Here is a 19,221-nt window from a genome sequence, read left to right as displayed (position 1 = left end):
GGAGAGTCACAATCTCAGGACAAAGGCCTCCTTTCTCCATAGTTTTATGAAGGCTCCCCTCTGTCTCCCTTCTTGCCTCAGACCAGAGAACCCTGCTGCGGACCAGCACTCTCATGTAGTTTCTAGGAAACCACTAAGATGATGTACTCTGCACATGAAGGGAGCCTGGTGGATATTAGTGCCCTGCCTTATTTGTCACACTCAGCCTTGCTTTTAAGGTATTTACTGCACATCCTCCACCCAGTGGTAGGCTTTGTGTGGGCAGGACCCAGATGCTCAACAAAGTAGGTACTCAGTGAAGGCGGGGCAAACAGAAGGAAGAGCATCTTAGAGACAGCAGAAGGCCAGTCCCAGAGATCATACAGAGATCAAAACTGAATGGAGGGGGGCCAACTGCCCACCCATACACACCAATCCATTTCTGCCACTCTCCACCTCCCACATACAGAGGATTGTCCTCACACTGCGGAGCAGAAACAAAGCTCCAGAGACAAACTGCAACAATGATGTTCATGTCAAAAGAATGTAAGTCTTCATTTTCAAAGGGCAAAGCTGAAAAGGGACAGGGAGGGAGGTAGGTCTCAGCTATGACTTTGTTCACCATCTGAGATTGGCACAAAAGAGGATACACTCCTGATTCTTGAATGAGGTTCCTTTATGATCAATAGGAGGCTCAACATCCAATACAGAGGGTGAGCCACTGTTACTGTGGAACATTGTACTGTCATCCTTTTAATAGCTGACACTTGCTGAGCACTTGCTTATACCACTATACACTAAAAGAAGGATGGATGGATGGATGGATGGATGGATGGATAGATGAATGAGTACATGGATATAGAAATGGATGGATGAAAAAAATAAATAAAATAAATAAAAATAAATAAAAAGAAATGGATGGATGGATGATTGATAGATGGATAGATAGAGATAAATAGATACTATCACCTCATCTCAATCTCAAAAGGTACTACTCTTTCTATTTTATAGGAAACTGAGGCTTCTGCAGTTTATTAGTTGCTGTAGTCACTCACTCAGGCAACATTACATTCCCTTCCTTTTGATGATTAAACTGTGCGAGGTACATGAATACAACTTTTCTTAGAACCACCTCCGGCCCCAGGGCGTGATTCTGGAGACCCGGGATCGCGTCCCACGTTGGGCTCCCTGCACGGAGCCTGCTTCTCCCTCTGCCTGTGTCTCTGCCTCTCTCTCTCTCTCTCTCTCATGAATAAATAAATAAAATCTTTAAAAAAGAACCACCTCCAGCGACAGAGAAGTGGCCGTGATGGGCCCCAGGGTCCACCTACATGCAGAAGCGCTGTCCAAAGAGAAAGAGAAAGGCAGCAAAATCGACTTGTGGAGGAAAGTCCTTAACTTCATTATAGGAAAGGTCATGGTCTGATAATTCTCACCTGCATATGAATTAAATATGTCCAAACCCATTTTAGAAAAGCTTGTGAATCAAGTTTTTAAAATTCAATCCATAATCACATATTGAGTAACTCTTTATTCACTGGTGAATCCCAAAATACCTTGTACAGTGCCTGACATGTAGTAGGTGCTTGACAAATATGTACTGGATCTTTATTGAATTTATATCCATGTAGAAAGTACTTCCTGAATGCCTACTCAGGGTCTCTGGTTCTTCCTAACCTGATGCTTTCAAGCCAAAATGGGAATATTTCTTTTATTTATTTATGAGAGACACAGGGAGAGAGAAAGGCAGAGACACAGGCAGCGGGAGAAGCAGGCTCCATGCAGGGAGCCCGATGTGGGACTCGATCCCAGATCTCCAGGATCATGCCCTGGGTTGAAGGTGGTGCCAACCCACTGAGCCACCAGGGCTGCCCAGAATATCTCTTTTAAAACAAGAATGGAAGTAGCACAGGCCTTGGGGCGGGGGGGGTGGGGGGTAGTTCTGGTCAAGCTATTTGCTGGCTCTTTGATTTGACCCTAAGTCTTAGGGTCTCATTTGTAAAATGGGAATAGAGATATGTCTACATTATAGGACTACTCATAAAAACCACATAATGGATCATGCCTTGGAGGACAGCATTCCAGGCCATGAATACCATAAGGTGGGATTCTAGGGCGACCCCATTAAGCCACTTTCCCCTCCCAGGTCTCCAGGCTGCACATTCCTGAGCAGTTGTGGAGGAACTGAACCAGCAGCTTCATCTGGCCAAAAGGCCAGGATCCCCTAGCTGCCTCCAGCTGTGGTTCTCTGGGTCCACCACCAAGATAGTACTCTAGGGCCCTCAGACTTCACCTCAACAGCCAGAGCAAGTAGCATCTAGCTCACATTTATTTCTCCTGGTCTTCCATACCTGTCTACCTGGGGCCTGACATGATTAAACAGCAAGAGGGAAGTGCTCAGGTTAACCATGAAAATGAACTGCTGCTTTTCAGAAAACCACACTAAACAGGTCCCCTTCCATGATGCATGGGCCCAGCACCAAAGGCCAGCCCCAGAAATTGCCAGGAGATTCCCTACAATTTCCAAGTGACTGCACTTAGGAGGTGCTCAGCAAACATTTGATAATCAATGAATATTATATTTCCATCCCTCTGTCCCAGACCTAGACACTGAGGGGGCAGAATGATGGAGATTTTCCATCCTTCTATGTCTCAAGTGCATGAACTGAGCAATGTTAAATTCCCTAGGGTCACACAGCACCTCACACCCAAACCTTGATACCCCAACATCACAGTCTTCCTACAAAGAATGAGAGGTAATGTCTTTCTTTATAGATAAGAGATCTGCCATCAATGATGGGGTTACAGGTGTTGGGAATACAGTGTCTCCCTTACTCTCCAACAGTGCTACCCTCTGATTTCCGAGTTACAGTTGAGAAAACGGAAGTCCAGAAAGGTTGAGTGAGAGCAAATAGAAAAGGTAAGATTTGAACCCTGGCATTCTGACCTGAGTGTATTATATTGGTTGGCTCTACAAAGGTTTTGATGAATCATATTAAGTCAGAAAGAGAGTGAGAATCAGTTTTCACAGTTTCTTTTTATTAATTCAAAATCTGCACACTTTAAGGTTTTATTTATTTATTCATGAGACACACAGAGAGGCAGAGACATAGGCAGAGGGAGAAGCAGTCTCCCTGAAAGGAGCCCAGTGTGGGATCCCAAGAACCCGGGATCATGACCTAAGTCAAAGGCAGACGCTCAACCACTGAGCCACCCAAGTGCCCCTAAATCTGCAGATTTAGATTTTTATAAGACATACAAACTTGGAGTTGGAAAGCAAACAAAAATCAAATTAACATGATTTTGATTTCTGCTCTAAGAGTGGACAGAGTTAACACACAGATGCAGGCATTAGGATCTGCTTTGGTGGAGGCAGCCTAAAATAGCTGCTGTCCTATTCCTTGCCTCTCTCTTCAACTGTCATTCATTAATTTCTGCTTTGTGGGCACCGAGGCTCACTGGCTACAGACAAGTCATCTGGCCTGGCAAGCTTTTTCTGCAGCAGGGTAATAAATGTTCACAAGGACCCAGCAGGAAATGGATGAGGGGACATGTCGAGGTCATGATCATAGTTTCTGGATGCCCATGTTCCAGGGGGAATCCCTGAATCTGAAATGATTCCCTCAATGACCCCAAGAGCATCTTCATATTACATCATCTTGGCCAGCACTTGGAAGGATGGTCTGTGGTCCTCTGACGGGGATAGCAAGGCATCACAGCAACTTGTGTGCCCTGGACCCCCAGGATGCAGATTCCTAGGGAACACTAAATATGCTGTGTGCCTGCTTCTTTATTCTGAGGACGGTAATGGGTCAAAGCCACATGTCCAGGACCAATCACAGGTTCAAAGTAGGCCTTCAATACAAAGTAGGCCTTCAAGTGAATAAATGAATGAGTGAGTGAATGAATGAACTGCTTTGAGTCTTAGTGTCCTTAGCTGGTTAGGTCATCCTACCACAGAAACTCTCCTATGGTTTAAAGATAAACACACTCTTTTTCCTTATCTTAAAAGCTAAGTGTTGTACAAGTATTACTTGTGATTAGAAATTCAGCACTTGCCTTTGAAAAATCTCAACTCGTATCAACTCAGTGAATAGTTCCCAGGGGTCTGTTCTGTGTTCTGTTCTAAGCCACACTCGGGGGTTACTGAAATGAAGAGACACAGCAGGCTGCAGAAGCTCTGCATCTGAGAAGGAGGCATCTTCCCATGGACCCCAGAACACATGGTGGATCCCCTAAGGGGCCGAGTGGGGAGTAGAGAGAAAGGTGAACACATACTAGCCCCCTGAGACACTCAGCACATTCCAGGGAATTTCTATGTATCCCACAACAGACTCTTCTGCTTTCAGCCATCTATCATTGAGTGCCTAAACATCTACATGAAGGGCTGGGGCCTGAGAGCAGACAGAAATTGTATGAACATTCATTTCCCCTCCAAAGAGGACTGATAGGAGGATTAAATGAGACAATGCAGGCAGGTGTTCCTGACACACTGTAACACAAACCACAAAACAGTGAACTCACTACACAACCAATAAGTAACCAGTGTGGACAGGTTAAGGCCTAAGCCTTGATGATTGTGGCTTCTCAGGATTGGGGTGGGAAATATGCTCGTGACGACAAAGTTGAAAGGAAAATATGTGGTATCCTGAAGGTCAAGGGTATTCCATCAACACTTCACAGCTCTCTTGGGGGATAAAGCCAATACATCATTGTGAAGGACCTCATGCTGCCATTGGCCAATCCATAATGGGTACAATTCACTTTTTCCTTCTGCAGATACCTGAGTACCTTCCAAGGGCCAGGTCTACTCTAGGGTGGGGGGACTACAAGAAACAAAATGGTCACAACTTCCTGCCCTTACGGGCCTTATGTTCCAGGGAGCTGGGCTGGCTTAATAGCCAGCAAAGTATATCAGAGCTTGGCCCTTCCTTTATTTGACTGTGGTTCTTCATTCTTTTTTAAAATAAATGCCTGATTCTGTTTCTTGCTATTTCTTCCCAGTGATATGCTCTGTGGATAGAACCATATTAGTACACAGAGACATGGATTTACTTTGTTGGTTTCTGTTCCATGGAATTCCTCAGTGTAGCTACTCTGTGGTTTATTTAATCACCCCCTTGTTATGGGACGATCACTAGAATATGAACCCCACATGGGCAGGGACTTGGGACTGTTTTGTTCATGGTTCTATCCACAGAGCCTGGCATAGTGCTTGGCACATAGTAGGCACTCAACAAATGATAATTAAGTGAAAGAATACATTTGGGTTGTTTCCAATGCTTTGATATCAAACAATGTCAGTGACCATCTGCATAAGCCTCCCAGGGCACGAGACCATGTCTCTACGATAGACAATAGCAACAGTGTGCATTTGTCAGGCCCGGGTGTCTGGGTATCTATTTTTAACTTCTTATTTGGAAATGACTATAGATTCACAGGAGGTTACAAGGAAATGTGCAGGGAAGACCCAGGCACCCTTCCCCCAGCCTCCCACAAAGTCAGCATCTTGCATAAACCAAGTATAATACCAAAACTAAGAAATGAAAAAAAAAAAAACCTGAGAAATGGGCATTGGTACAATATTGCCACAGACCTTATTCAGATTTTACCAGTTATACAGGCATATGTATGCGTGTGTGCATATGTAACTCTCTGCAATTTTACAACATGTACTTTTGCATAAACACCCTCCCCAAGATACGTAACTGTCCCTACTTCCCTACTTCCCCTTTTTATGGCTAGGTGTCCCTCTCCTCATCCCTAACCCCTGGCAACCATAAACCATTCTCCGTCCCTATGTCATTTCACTAACATTACCCAAATGGAATCATGCAGTTTGTACACTTTGGGGATTGGCCTTTTTCACCCCTTCAGGTTCATCCAGCTGGTTGAATGTATCAACAGTTCATTCTTTTTTACTGCTAAGTACCATTCCACGAGATGGTCATACCACTGTGTATGTAACCCTCACCTGCATTTCTAATTCTAACAGATACTGCAGGATTGTTCCCTCAGTGGGCCATGGCATGGGAGCTCTGCTCAGCACTGTCTGTGGCACCTATTTCCCCCATGTTCTCACTAATAATTCAGAACATCAAACATTTTCCTGCCAGTCTCAAGAATGAAAATTGACCTCTGCTTGTTTAAGGGGGCATACATTTTTCTGATTGCACAGATATGACTCTTGGACAGTGAGGGAATCCTGGGTGCCAGGAAGACTTTAGGAGGGAGGGTCACCCACTGTGACAGCCCTGGAGGCCAACCTTGGTGCTGATGGTTGTGTAAATTGAGGGCATTAAATCCAGTTAAAAGTCTGCCTGGATGAAAACCCTTTCCAGTATGTCTTTACCATCCTGAGATGCCATCATATTTCCCCACTCCGTGAATTTGGGGTGACCTCGTGACTTGGTTTGGCCAACAGAATGAGCCAAGAGACACTGTGCCAATTCTGGGCTTTGATTTTAAGAGTCCTTATGTGCTTCTGCTCTCTATCTCTCATAGCCCTAAAATTGCCATTGGAACAAGCCCAGGAGAGCTGCTAAAGGATGAGACACTGCATGGAGGAGGGATAAGCCATTCCTAGGCCAGCTTAGAGTCAGCAGACTGCCAAATATGGGAGAGAGCCCACCAGGAATCAGGAGAGTCACTTATATAACCAGTGGCAGACCACAGATATGGGAGGAAGCCCAGCCAGGACAAGAAGAACCATCCTGATGTCCTACAGATTTTCCAGCCATAGGATGAATCTATTGCTTTAAGGTATCAAGTTTGGGACCGTTTGTTATGTAGTAATAGCTAACTGATACAGCAGTGCAAGAGAAAAGTCTCCAGTAAGACAAAGCTCCCCAAGCTCTGTGACAACTGCACAAGATGGATTTGAAGGAGTCTCTGGCAAATTAAGTCTCAGATGTCTATGTTCCAATATACAAAAGCCCCAGACAAGTTCCCCCGCTCAATCCACGGCCCTCAGCCACCCACTCTGAGTAAGGAACTTTAACAACTTCTGTCAAAGACAGCTCCCGTCTTAACATGGCAGTGGGTGAGAAACCCAAAGTGGCGAAGATGCCTCCTCCCCAGCCTCACCCTCTGAGACGCGGTGTTTGCAGTTAAAAATACTCTTTCCCCTCCTCTCAAACATGGAGACTGTCCAGGGTCAGCCTCCCACACACTTCCACTCAATTTCTGACTCTGGTTATAAAACCTTGTGCCTAAATATAGATTTCAAGGGGATTTCATAGACATGTTCTCAGGCATAATTGCAGTGTTCCTGCAAACTTTGGAGAAATTCAATTTTAGTCTTTGAACACACACTTTTCAAAGCCCTGCCCCCCAGGTATTAAGCATCAGGAAGAGCCGTGATTGATTCCTCTCCCTCTGATTCTCCCACAAGGAGGGCAGGTGTCAGGTGCAGCTCTTCTCAATGTACTTCTGCCTTATTTGGTTTTAACTGTTCACCCATGTGCCCGCCTCGAAACTGCCCAGCCAAGGGTTTACACACTTGCCTAGCTCTTGCCGTCTGCCGGGCCTCTGGCTCCTCCTTGCTCTTCCTTCTATCTTCTGCCCTTCCCTTCCTTTGCTTCCCCAATACAAAGTCAGCCCCAGACATCCCCTCACTCCTTTCTGATCCCATTTGTCATCGCAGCCTCCCCCTTGCACTTCACACAAGTGCAGAGTTTAGAACGAAGCAGGATGCTAGAAATCAACTGGCCCAATCTCCCTGGTTTACGATGAACCCTGGAGAGACAGGATGATGGGAGGGATAAAGTCAAGGACAAATGTGGAGGTAGTAACCAAGACAGAACTAGAACTCAGACCCCTACACCAAGGGAGTCACCTCTAGCTCTGATTAGTTATCCACCAAGTTCCAAACAATACTGATAATTATAATAGCTCCATTTATTCAATTCTTATTATATGCTAGGTACTGGGCACACATTTAATTATCATCATTTTATAGATGGACAAGCTGAAGTATAGAGAAGTGAGGTGTCTTGCCCAAGGTCATAGCTGTTAACTGACAGATCAAAGATTTGAAGTCAGATTTGATGCCAAAGGCTGCAGCTCCTCAAGCCTACCCCAAAGCCTGTAATAAGCACCTCTTCTATTGGGATTCTGGCCTGTATTTTCACTGCACCAAGCCTTTTCTAGGCCCTCCTGTCAGTTTCCAGACTCCCATTCCCATTCTCTCCACTGCCTGCTGGTCGTCAGTGGGCCCTCTTTGACCATCATGGCCTTTTTGCATAAGGAGCCAGCTTTTCAGAACAGATTTGCTTTCTCAGATAAAGTCCACCACTTCTGGTTCTGCCATGTTGGGCAAGCAACCTCATCCTCTGAGACTTAGCTGCCCCACCTACAAAATGGAGAGACAATGAACCACCTCACAGAGGCACAGGAAAGATATGACAAAACAAATCCAAGTATGATGACCCGCACGCAGTAGGTCCTCAAGAATGAGTCCCCTTCATTGAAGGAAGATTCCTTAATTGAAGGAAGATGCGTATTGAAGTTTATGCCTTCACTGCCTTAAATCCACCATATTCACATCCACTCTTTGAGTACCCAAGTGTCTTTCTCCACTACCCACCTCTGTCTTTCATGGTACCTGGTCCCTAATGGGCCTCATCCTACTTCTCTAGGCACCTATGGAGGCATTCACCTCCCATGGTATGTCCACTCTGTGCCAGAGTCGAGGCCCTAATTCCATATCTTTTCCGGGTTCACGTGTCTTCTCCACAACTACACTATAATATGTTTGAGGACAAAGCTATTCTCCAAAATACCAAACCACCAAATTGACAAAGCATTGGCATTGCTGGTGCACAGAGAATCCTAAAATCTTGGGTTTGATGGAGTCTTCAGAAACATCTACTGATTTATTTCACCCATTCATTCATTCATTCATTCAACCAATATCTTCTTCAATATCTAACATGTTCTAAGCCCTGTGCTAGCCTGCAAAGGTCCCAGGAAGGGATAAACCTCAATCCCCTGTCCTCTCACAGCTTCCAGCCTAGTGAGGAACCAGGAGAATGAGCACACAGTTGGGCAGACTCTGTGGGCTGTCTCCCCAGTGGATATTCCCTCCTCCTTCCTAGCTGACAGAGCCCTGACTACCCCCCCAACTGACAGCTTCAGAGCTAAGTTCTGGCCCTTTTAAGCTTTTGGTCCCATTCCCTTGGCTGTGACTAGTTTAGGCATGGTCATGTGAGCCAATTCCAGACAAGGAGACATAAGAGGAAATCAGCAGGGGACTTCCAGGAAAGAATTCCTACCTGATAAAAGAAGCACAGAGATGCCCTCTGTCTTTTGTCTCCCAGGCACTGTGACATCTTCAGGGAATGCTCCAGACATGGGAGCTCTTCCTGGTAGATGATGAGAAAGACAGACCATAGGCTTCTTTGGCATGGATGAGCCCTTGAATTACCCATCTGCAGAGCTTTTGATTATGTGAGATAAGAAAGGGTCTTACTATTTGCCAGTTGAGTCAAGGAATCCAATTCATTGAAACCAAAAGCCAACTCCCTGGTTCAGCAGTTAATACACAATAGTTAATGTTCTGGGGTGGGGTGGGTGGGGCGCCCTGAGGAAAAGTTTCACAAAGAAGTCACATTTGACCAGTCTTCCTTTTCAAGAATGATAAAGAGTTGGCCAGTCAGACAAGTTGGCATCTGCAAAGTCTGGAAGCAGGAGCTAGCCCAGGATGTATGCAAAGGAAAGGTCTGGAGCCCACATACTATAAATGAAGACAACAGCTACTTTTGCCACATCCTCTCCAGGCCTCACTTTGCTCCTCTGTAAAATGGGACAGAGACCTTCCTCACAAAGTGATGGTGAGGCTTGAATGGGACTGTGCACATGAAAGTGCTTGTAATTGCCTGGCCCTACCTAAATCATAGCTGTCATCTGCATTTGACCTTTGCCTGGGGGATGGCTCATGGAAAGTTGTCCACTCCCTCTAAATTTCCAGCCTGGCTACAATCTCCCTTTCACCTCTTCCTTCGACCTTTTGCAGGCTACCCTTAAGTTAAAAATGTTTTCTCTATTTCTCCATATCACAGTTCTCTTTTTTCATTCCAAACAGTTGCACCTAATTCAGTGACTCCATTTAGGAATTCATCCTCAGGAGATGCCTGGATGCAGGCCCAAGGGTCCACACACCAGAATATTCATCATAGTGTTGCCTATAATAGCAAAATTCTGGACACAGCCTGAGTGCCCATCAGGAAGAGATCCATTAAATAAATTAGGACAGAGTCACTTATAAAAGATGAAGGAGAGTTATATTTATTGATATTTAAGATGTCCATATTCTATTATTGAGTGAAAGATAGGTATAAAAAACCATTTATTTATTTATCAATCATGGGAAATGTCTGGAAATACATTTGACAAAATGTTAGTGGAGACTAGCTCTTTTAAATGGAATTCTATTTATGTTTTTCTTTCCTTATGCTTTTCAATATCACTTGCATTTTCTATAATCATTATGTAACATGTCTATAATCCATGGCTAAAAGCTATTTCTTTTTATTTTGAAAGGAAAAAATAGAGAATTGAAACTAAGATCCACCTTCTTTGGGTATTATCACATAAAGTCATGTATGACAGGATTGGAGAGTTTCCACTAATTCTGTTAACCTGGAACCCTCTCCGTGGCACCTTTGCTTGGACATTTTCTGGTGTGGTGAGCTTACTAAGGCTACTACTTAGCCTACTTATGCCAGGCTAAGCTCTAATCACTAGAGAGTTCTCTCACACTGAACAAGAATCTCAATCTTAGTCCTAATACTGCCTTCTGTGCCTCATAGAAGAGCTCAATGCTTCCCTCTCCTCCCATGCACTTGTCATACTCCACTCCAACCACTCATCAAGTGACATGATTTCCTGGGGGATGCCTCCTTCTAGGCAGAGCACGGGTAAAGACCTGGAGATATGCAAGCACATGGCACATTGCAAGGATGCTGTGAACTTATCAGGAAGAACAAGGGGTACATGGGGGGACAAATAAGGCCAAAGTGAAATTGGAAAGGCCCATAGATGCCATGTTAAAGAGATTGGTCATCACCTCATAGGGCATGGTTATCACCTGTTTTATATTTGTAACACCTTCAAACACTAAAAATTTGGCATCACATTTGAAGGAATTAAAAGACTCAAAAATCCCTCTAAACAAACAGTGATTATTTCAACTCATTTCCTACCTGCATTAGTCAGAATAGGCCAAGTTATGCTCAGTAACAAATAAGCCCAAAGCACCAATGCTAAAAGCAAGGTCTTCTCACTGATGCTACAATGCCAATTATGGGTTGGCTTGGGGCTCTATATCATTCTTGCTCAGAAATTGGGTTAAGGGAGGCTGCATTTCTATGCTGCCTCAATTGTCAAGAGAGGAAAAGGGGAAAGTGGCCAAGTGTGCTGGTTATGATAGCTTCCACCCAGAAATGACTCGTCACTTCTCAAAATTCACTGGCCAAAGCAAGACACACAGCTATAGCTAATTACCAAAACAGGCAAGGAAGTTTATGTGCCTAGAGAGTCAGGAGCTGGAAATATTTATCACCAATGACTAACAAAATAACTACATTAAAAAGAAGAGGGAGCAGAGAAAGAGTGGGGGGATGAAGAGGGCAAAGGAGGGAGACATTTAGGATCCAGGTTCTTTGCTAAACATTCTACAAATCTTAATTCTTTTTTAAATTTTGTAAAAAAGATTTTATTTATTTATTCATGAGAGACACACAGAGAGAGGCAGTGACATAGGCAGAAGGAGAAGCAGGCTCCCTACAGGGAGTCTGATGCAGGACTCAATCCCAGGCACCTAGGGTCATGACCTGAGCCAAAAGCAGATGCCCAACACTGAGCCACTCGGGTGCTCTTACAAATCTTAATTCTTAAAACAATCCTATGCACTACTTTTATCTTCTTTCTTTTACTGCTGGGGGAACTGAGGCACAGAGAAATTAAGTCACTTGCTCAAAGTCACATAGCTAGTAAGAGGTCTGTCCAGAATTTTTTCCTAGGCACTCTTAATCATCATTACATTACTGAACAAACAGTCAACTATGAACCTGTGCCAATAAAAACATTCAGTTATTTCAGAATTCAGTCGGTTGCCCTTTGCACGGATTTGCTGAGAACTTTCCTGGCCTCATGTTCTTATCTACTCCTGATGGCAATGTTTGGGAGATTCCATTCAACATGGCATCTCTGTCCAATCCCAGTTCATTGCACATTGTACCTCTTATATCCCACCTACATGTTGGACCCTCTTTATGCCTCCACCCCTCACAACCCACCCAGCACTACGTTATGACTACTCGATGTTCACCTCAACAGTTCATTTCTTCAAACAGCATCAGAAGCATATTTTTTAAGTTGCTCACATACTGACAGCCCACCTGTGAGTTTGGGTGGACTGCAATCACTGTTTGGGCAAAGTGCCCTCACCAGGCTTTTGTTGTTGCTGTCAGGTGGGGGTGGGGGTGGTAGTTGTGGTGCTGGTGACTAGTTGTGTTGTGTAAGAAATCCATTCATCCAAGACACACTTATTAACCATGTACTATGGGTCCAAGGAATGTAGTGGCAGTTGGGCAACAGACACTTTGGGCACTGGCCCTCTCCCCCTCATGCTATCCCCTACCAGGGCATAACAGATCTCTGCTCTCCAACATCCTGGCCCCATGAAAGCAGAAAGGATCCATTAGCAACATCTTCATGCCAGCAGGTTTCCTGCTACGCAGCGGGCACCATGCGGTGAGGCCAGCTTGGAAGTAGAAGCATGGGGGAGAGGCAGAACTAGAAACAGGGGGGTTAATTTGAGATGTGGCTTCACCAATGAGTAGCCACCTTATGGGGAAAGGAAGCTGATATTTATTGAGCCATATTATAGGTTTTCTGTGAATGAAATGAAGAGACAGAGAGGTGAAAAGTGCTTTATAAATGACTAGACGATCATGGCAGTGATCGCTGCCATGAACAAAGTGCCTACTGCATGCCAGGCACTGTTCCAAGAACTTTGCTGATCTTAATTCTCGTCATTTTTCACAAAAGTACTCATGAGGTAGGACTCTTAGTATCTTGTATTGCATATGACGAAATAGAGGTTGTTGAAGCCACTCACCCAAGATCGTACAGACGCAATGACAAAGTGATGGCACCAGGACTATAAGCTCAGCAGGCTGGCTCACATGGTAGATGCTCTTGTGTACACTTGGACTATTTTCTCTCTAAATGTGGACTGACCAGCTGTTGTTTTCTCTTTTTGATTCCTCAGTACTGGTGTGAACTTTGGGGGAAAGGGGAGGGCATTCTTGCCCAAAATCATGAACGTTCACTCACTCCTTGGTTCATTGTTGCTATGCATTGAATTATGTCCTCCCAAGAGACATGTTGGGTCCTAACCCCCAGTACCTGCGATTGAGACCTTATTTAGAAATAGGGTCTCTGCAGATGTAATCAACTGTAGATGAGGTCATACTCAATTAGGGTGGGCCCTATTCCAAAATGACTGGTGTCCTTATAAGGGGAGAAATATTTGGAAATAGAGACAGACAGAGGGAAGGCAGCTGTGTAAAGACAGAAGCAGAGATTGGAATGATGTAGCTACAAGCTAAGGAACAACAAAGCTAGGAAGACATGAGGGAGGATTCTTCCCTGCAATTTTAGATGGAGTGTGGCCCTGCTGATACCTTGATTTTGGACTACTAGCCTCCAGACCTGAGGGAGACTAAATGTCTGCTTGTTTTAAGCATCCTAGTTTGTGGTGATTTGTTATAGCAATCCTAGGAAACTGATACAATCATGTATAGAGCATCTACTATGTTCTAGACATATCGGAAATAGGATATTAAAAGAGACAGCAGGGCAGCCTGGGTGGCTCAGCGGTTTAGCACTGCCTTCAGCCCAGGGTCTGATCCTGGAGAACCGGGATCAAGTCCCACATCAGGCTTCCTGCATGGAGACTGCTTCTCCCTCTGCATGTGTCTCTGCCTCTCTCTCTCTCTCTCTCTGTGTGTGTGTGTGTGTGTCTCTCATGAATAAATAAATAAAATCTTAAAAAAAAGAGAGAGACAGGAACTCAGTCTTTAATGTGTTCACAGTCTGGTGGATCTGGCTTATATAGAACTCTAGAGGAAAAAAACAATAACTAAGCAGTGGTCTGAGTAGCAGGGGACATGAATTCTAGGTCTAGTTCAGTCCCCTTAAAATGCTGTGTGACCTTGAAGAAGTCACTTTCCCTCTCTGAGCCTATCTTTTCACTTTTTCTATAAAATCAAGGAGTTGGCCCAGCTACTTCTCAAGGGATATCCTAGCTTTAAAGTTCTTCTATGACCTGCTAGGGTGAGGAAAGGCAGGAAGGAGCAGGAAAAGCATGGGCAGCCTCCCATACTCCTCCCCACCATCCTCTTTATGGAGCTCTGGCACTCTGGGGGACTATTTCTCTGCCCTCAGCATCCCAGGGCCAGCTACCAGACAACTAGGGAGAGCTCTATGCCCTAGAGCCAAGCCTAAACCTGTTTACCCTGCCTTGCCTATTCCACCCCATGGAAACCACAATAAAGTCTCCTATGTTTTCTTCTTGCCTTCCTTTGCCTGCTGACCAAACCTGGTGCTTCCCTTGTGGCGTGGTGTGGCCCCTCCTCTTGGGAACTATAACAAGCTGTCTTTTCAATGGCTGTTTCTTCTGATAGGCCTCACTGTACCTAAATCATAATAAACCTATATTTAAAAATAAGGATGATATCATCTACCTCATGAAGTTTCAAGGTTAAATATGAAAAAACGGTCTCTCTCATATAGCATATGGCAGATATACATATCTTTTCCCCTATGCCTTCTTACTCCCATCTCTCTCTCTCTCTCTCTCTCTCTCTCCCCCAGGTTTGGCTACATAATCTGTGGGACTTAGTGCAAAATAAAAATGTGGGGTCCCTTGTTCAAAAATTATTAAGAATTTCAATACAGTGACCACAGAGCATTAAATCAAGTGTGGGGCCCTTCTCAACACAGGACTCGGTGTGACTGCATAGGTCAGGCACCCATGAAACTGGTCTTGTACCTTACTCTCAACCTTCCATCAAGGTCCCTTCTGCTTCTCAAATCTCTTCAGCCTGATTTTCCAATCCAGAACCCCAATACTGACCCCCCATTTTTTGTTCTCTACTAATGGATTCAAATTTCTAGATACCATAAAGTTTTAATAATCCCACTTCATTGTGAAGGGAGGAAAAGAGGCCAGTATGAATTAATGAAAGTCTAAGAAATAAGACATTACTAAAGAAATACTGCTTTATTACTCTCCGGTTTATATGGTAACAGAGGCGACATGGAAAAGAAAGAAGAGTGGAGGAAATTGAAGCTTTTTGGATGTGGTTTAACAAATAGAAGAGATTTCACTTATACCTTGTAATAAGCATATTCTTTTTTTGCAAGCGATGCTACTAAAAACCGTCTCTTTTAAGTAGGTTAATATTTCTCTTGTTGACAATCACTTCACTTGCAGAAAACTTTTTAATGCTACAGATGCTGGCAAATTTCTTCTGCGGTGATTCTATATAACAAAATGATTTCCCTGACCTTGCAGGCAATCTATATAGTATAGATCGGGTTATAGAAAAAGGGAAATCCAGTCTAGCAAATTCTCTCTGCTCCCTGCCTCCAGGATAGTCACATCTTCAGAGCAACCTACTAAGATGCAGAGCTCATCACATGCCATAGTACAACACTCCTGGACTTAGTCTTCACTGGCTGCCGCGGCATTTCAGACCTAACTATTGTCCAGCCACAATTTGATCCAGACCTATTTTGGGGTGTTACCCCCCAAACAGTGCACACACCCCACATCTCCAAGCACTAGCAACCTGGGCCCAGACTGCCCTCCCCCCAGTCCGCACAGTCTGCCAAAATTCTAACTCATGTTTCAAGGTCCAGCTCAAAGGTCCTCTCCTCTGGGAAGCTGCCTCTGATGTTTCCAGGCAAGAATCTGTGCCTCCGTCTTCTGCCCCCACGGCACATCTATTACAGCACTGGGGCTCCTGCCTAACAGTTGTCTGTGCACCTCTTTTGGAGGGAGACAGTGTGCCCTTGGGCCCTGGGTCTCGTCTGTCTCTGAGAAGGCAGGGCAGCCCAGCAGCTAAGCAGCAGGAGAGGTCCCAGCTCCCATGCTCACCAGCTGCATGCAGATGGTAACACCAGCTTCACAGCACTGTGAGGATTCAATCAGATGATAACCTGAAAGTGCTCAGCACAGAGCCTGGCAAAAAGCAAGCTCAAAAAAATATTAACAGTTCTCCCTGAACACCGGTATATAAACATGAGGTCACAGAATGGCCACACATCCCAGTGTGGTTGGACAGTCCTGATTTATGCCTGTGGTCCTGGAGTTATTATTAATAATGCCCTCTCCCCTTTTCAAAAGTGTTTCAGTTTAGATGACAATTTATATGGCTACCTTTAACAGCTAGCAGCAGGTCTGTTTTATTTACCAGTGAGTCCCTGCCACACAGACAGTGCTTAGTACATATTAAATACTTAATAAAATTTATTAAGTGAAAGAATGTATCTCCCATGCCTAGCAAGTGCCTGGCGCACCTGGTAGGAGCTTCATAACTGCTAGATATAGCAGATTTGTCTGCATTCCCCAGCACCTCTTGACCCAAAGAAGGCAGGAATCAAGGCTTGGTGAGTGAATGAATGAATGAAAGTACTCCCTCCCATCTCCTCTTTTTGCACATCGGTGTGGTGGGGTGGGGGTGGGGGGAGAATGACATCTTGTAGAGGTATGGAGAAGATTGGGTCAGATGGAGGAGATAAGGATGATAGTCTTCCTGTGAGACTGTGCAGGGAGCAGGGGTTGGGGGTGTCTCTTCCTGGGGCTGCAGCAGGTTCCCGTTTTCATTTCCCAACTAGAAACTAGGGATTGATTTCCCCTATGCAAGCAGCAGGAAACCACAACCTGGGTTAGCCTGACTGGTGGGTCTAGTGGGCTGTCGAGGGTGCTGAGACACTTGCCTCCACCAAACATTGCATATAAAGTACAGGTGCTCAGGGTTCCAGCAGGTGCTGCCTACCAGCAGCTGACAGAGCTGCAGGGGAGAAGTCACCTAAATATAAGTGCCAGAAGCAGAAAGAAGAGAATGGGAATTATTTCTGCTCTTCCAGGCTCAGAAAGGAAATTTCACATGTTGGTAGCCAAAAATATTTGGATACAGATCATGCACCAGACATGATGATAAGAACTTCAAGAACATTAACTCAGCCACCAGAACAGCCCTATGAAGTAGCTACTCCCATTTTACACACGGGAAGTGAGTCAAGAGCGGGGAAATGACTTGCCAGAGGTCACACAGCCAGTAAGACACTGTCCCAGAGCTCAAATCCCCTTGAGGGCAGGGGTAGAAACCAAACAGGAGTCTTCTCCATCCCTCCTCAACCCAATATAAGAAAGCTCAGTTCTTATTCCTCCTGGTCTGGCTGTGTGACCTTGGGCCTGGCTCAACCTCTCTGAGCCTCACTTCCCTTTTCCAAGACTAACGTTCTAGGAGGCTAGGATATACTAGATTTCCAGGACGTCTCCTCCTCCTGAGACCACAGGGCTTCAGGGTGACCAGAGCCTGGGTGACTCCAGGCGTCCAAGAACATACTGATCCACCACGGGGGGGGGGGGGGGGACGGCGGGGGGGGGGTGCTGGGGGGGGAACCTCCACTCATCCTCTGAAGGAGCCCCTGCAGCTGGGCTGAATAATCAGGCTGCGGATCTGAGAACCCAACTGAGCGTGGGGCTTCAGAGCTCCCGTGTCACCAGGTGGGGTACTGTAGGCGTCTGCTTGGAGAAGGGCTGTAGGAAGGGGGAGGGAAGCCAGGAAAATGCGAGGAGAGAGCTGCAGAGAGCACCTGGTGGAGGGTCCTCCTGCACTTGGGCTCTTAGAAGCTTGGACAGAAAACGCCTTTGCGGAGGGTAGAAGCCCCCAGCCCGGGGTCAACGTCCATAGCTCTGGTCATTTCCCCAGCCTGCAGGAACCTGGGCCCGGAGAAAGGGGGCCCCCAATCCTGGGGGCGGGGGACGCCAAGCGGAGAAGTCAGAGCCAGCTGAGAAGGAGGTAATGGGGGGAGGTTCTAGCGCTCTGGACGCCCCCAGCTCCGGGGCTGTCCTGAGCCCGGAAAGTTTGCGCGCGGCAGGCGCGCGGTGCGCCCCCTCCCAGCGCCCGCAGGCGCCGGGTCCGCAGGCGCCCACCCCGGCCCGCCCCGCCCGCCGCTCGGTGCCCGCTCAAGGTCACTGCTGACACGGCGCCTGCCTCCGCGGAGCGCGGGGACCCGGGACGCGCTCCGGCTCACGCTCGGACTCTGGCCCGCCGGGGGTTCCTGGGGTCGCGCGCCGACGGGAAGGAAGCCGGCTGGGAGGGAGCTAGAGACCGAAGGAGAGGGGAGGAGGCCCAGAGCCCCGGCCCGGCCGCCCCTGCCTCACCTGCGCCGGCTCCGCGAGCGAGATGCTGCCGCTGCCGCCGCCGCCGCCGCCGCCACTGGTGCGCGCCCGGCCCGGCCCGGCCCCGCTGCGGCTGCGGCTCCTCTGCCGCGGCTGCCCCGCGCTCGCCTCGCCTCGCCCCGCGGCCCCGCCGCCTCCCGCCCGCTCCCTCCCTCCGCCGCCGCCTCTGCCACCGCTGCACTGCGCTCTGCCCGCCTCCCTCCCTCCCTCCCTCCCCTCCCCGCTCCCTCCTCCCCCGCGCGCTCCCCCCCGCGGCCCTCCCCAAACTCCGCACGGGAAGCGCCCCGCGGGACCCGGAGCGCCGAGCGCGCCGTCCCGCCCGCACCCGCCCGCACCCGCCCGCACCCGCCTGCTCGCGCGCGTGCGGGTCGGCCTTGGCCGGGGGAGGGGTCTGCAGCCTCTCCGGTGGGTGCTGCCTGCAGGTACCTCTACCTGCAAGCAGCCCCTTACTCTGCCCATCCCCACCCTTAGCTTGGCCCTTGGAGGGACCCCTCCCACCCTTTCCCCGGGGGGTCTGGGTGTGCCAAGCCTCCCCTGCGCAACTGAAACCTGTGGTTGGGGTCACAGTTTGGGATGAATTGAGGTATGGATCGGGCATTTGGGGAGACCTAGCTTTCGGGGAGGGGGCTGGCTGGAGGGGACTCAGACATCCCCACCCACCCCTCCACTCCCCCACCCCCGCCCCAGAAAGGTCTCCCTTAGGGCAGGGGCACCTGTTGGGCCCTAGCCTCCAGCCTGTCTGGCCTAAGGCCTGGAGG

At 47.2% G+C, this 19,221-nt stretch overlaps 1 protein-coding gene and 1 long non-coding RNA gene across 12 annotated transcripts in view; one reads left to right on the top strand and one right to left on the bottom strand.

The window, feature by feature from the left end:
• ATP2B2 (ATPase plasma membrane Ca2+ transporting 2) overlaps nucleotides 1-18,553 on the bottom strand; it is a 371,080-nt gene extending 352,527 nt beyond the window's left edge. For 10 of the 11 annotated variants that reach the window (XM_025449826.3, XM_049098562.1, XM_025449825.3 and 7 more), the window contains exon 1: nucleotides 18,446-18,552. The gene's annotated coding sequence lies outside the window, so the exon portion shown is untranslated. Of the gene's footprint in view, nucleotides 1-18,445 lie in introns of all 11 variants that reach the window. The other variant, XM_049098570.1, reaches the window with a different exon arrangement.
• LOC112661826 (uncharacterized) overlaps nucleotides 17,752-19,221 on the top strand; it is a 44,387-nt gene continuing 42,917 nt past the window's right edge. The window contains exon 1 of the long non-coding RNA XR_003138025.3: nucleotides 17,752-18,080. This is a non-coding gene — a long non-coding RNA (uncharacterized LOC112661826). The remainder of the gene's footprint in view (nucleotides 18,081-19,221) is intronic.

This window comes from Canis lupus, chromosome 20 (assembly GCF_003254725.2).
Source record: "Canis lupus dingo isolate Sandy chromosome 20, ASM325472v2, whole genome shotgun sequence".
Lineage (NCBI taxonomy): Eukaryota > Metazoa > Chordata > Mammalia > Carnivora > Canidae > Canis > Canis lupus.
Note: the sequence above shows the minus strand (reverse complement) of the source record. Positions and strands in the feature narration are given on the sequence as shown.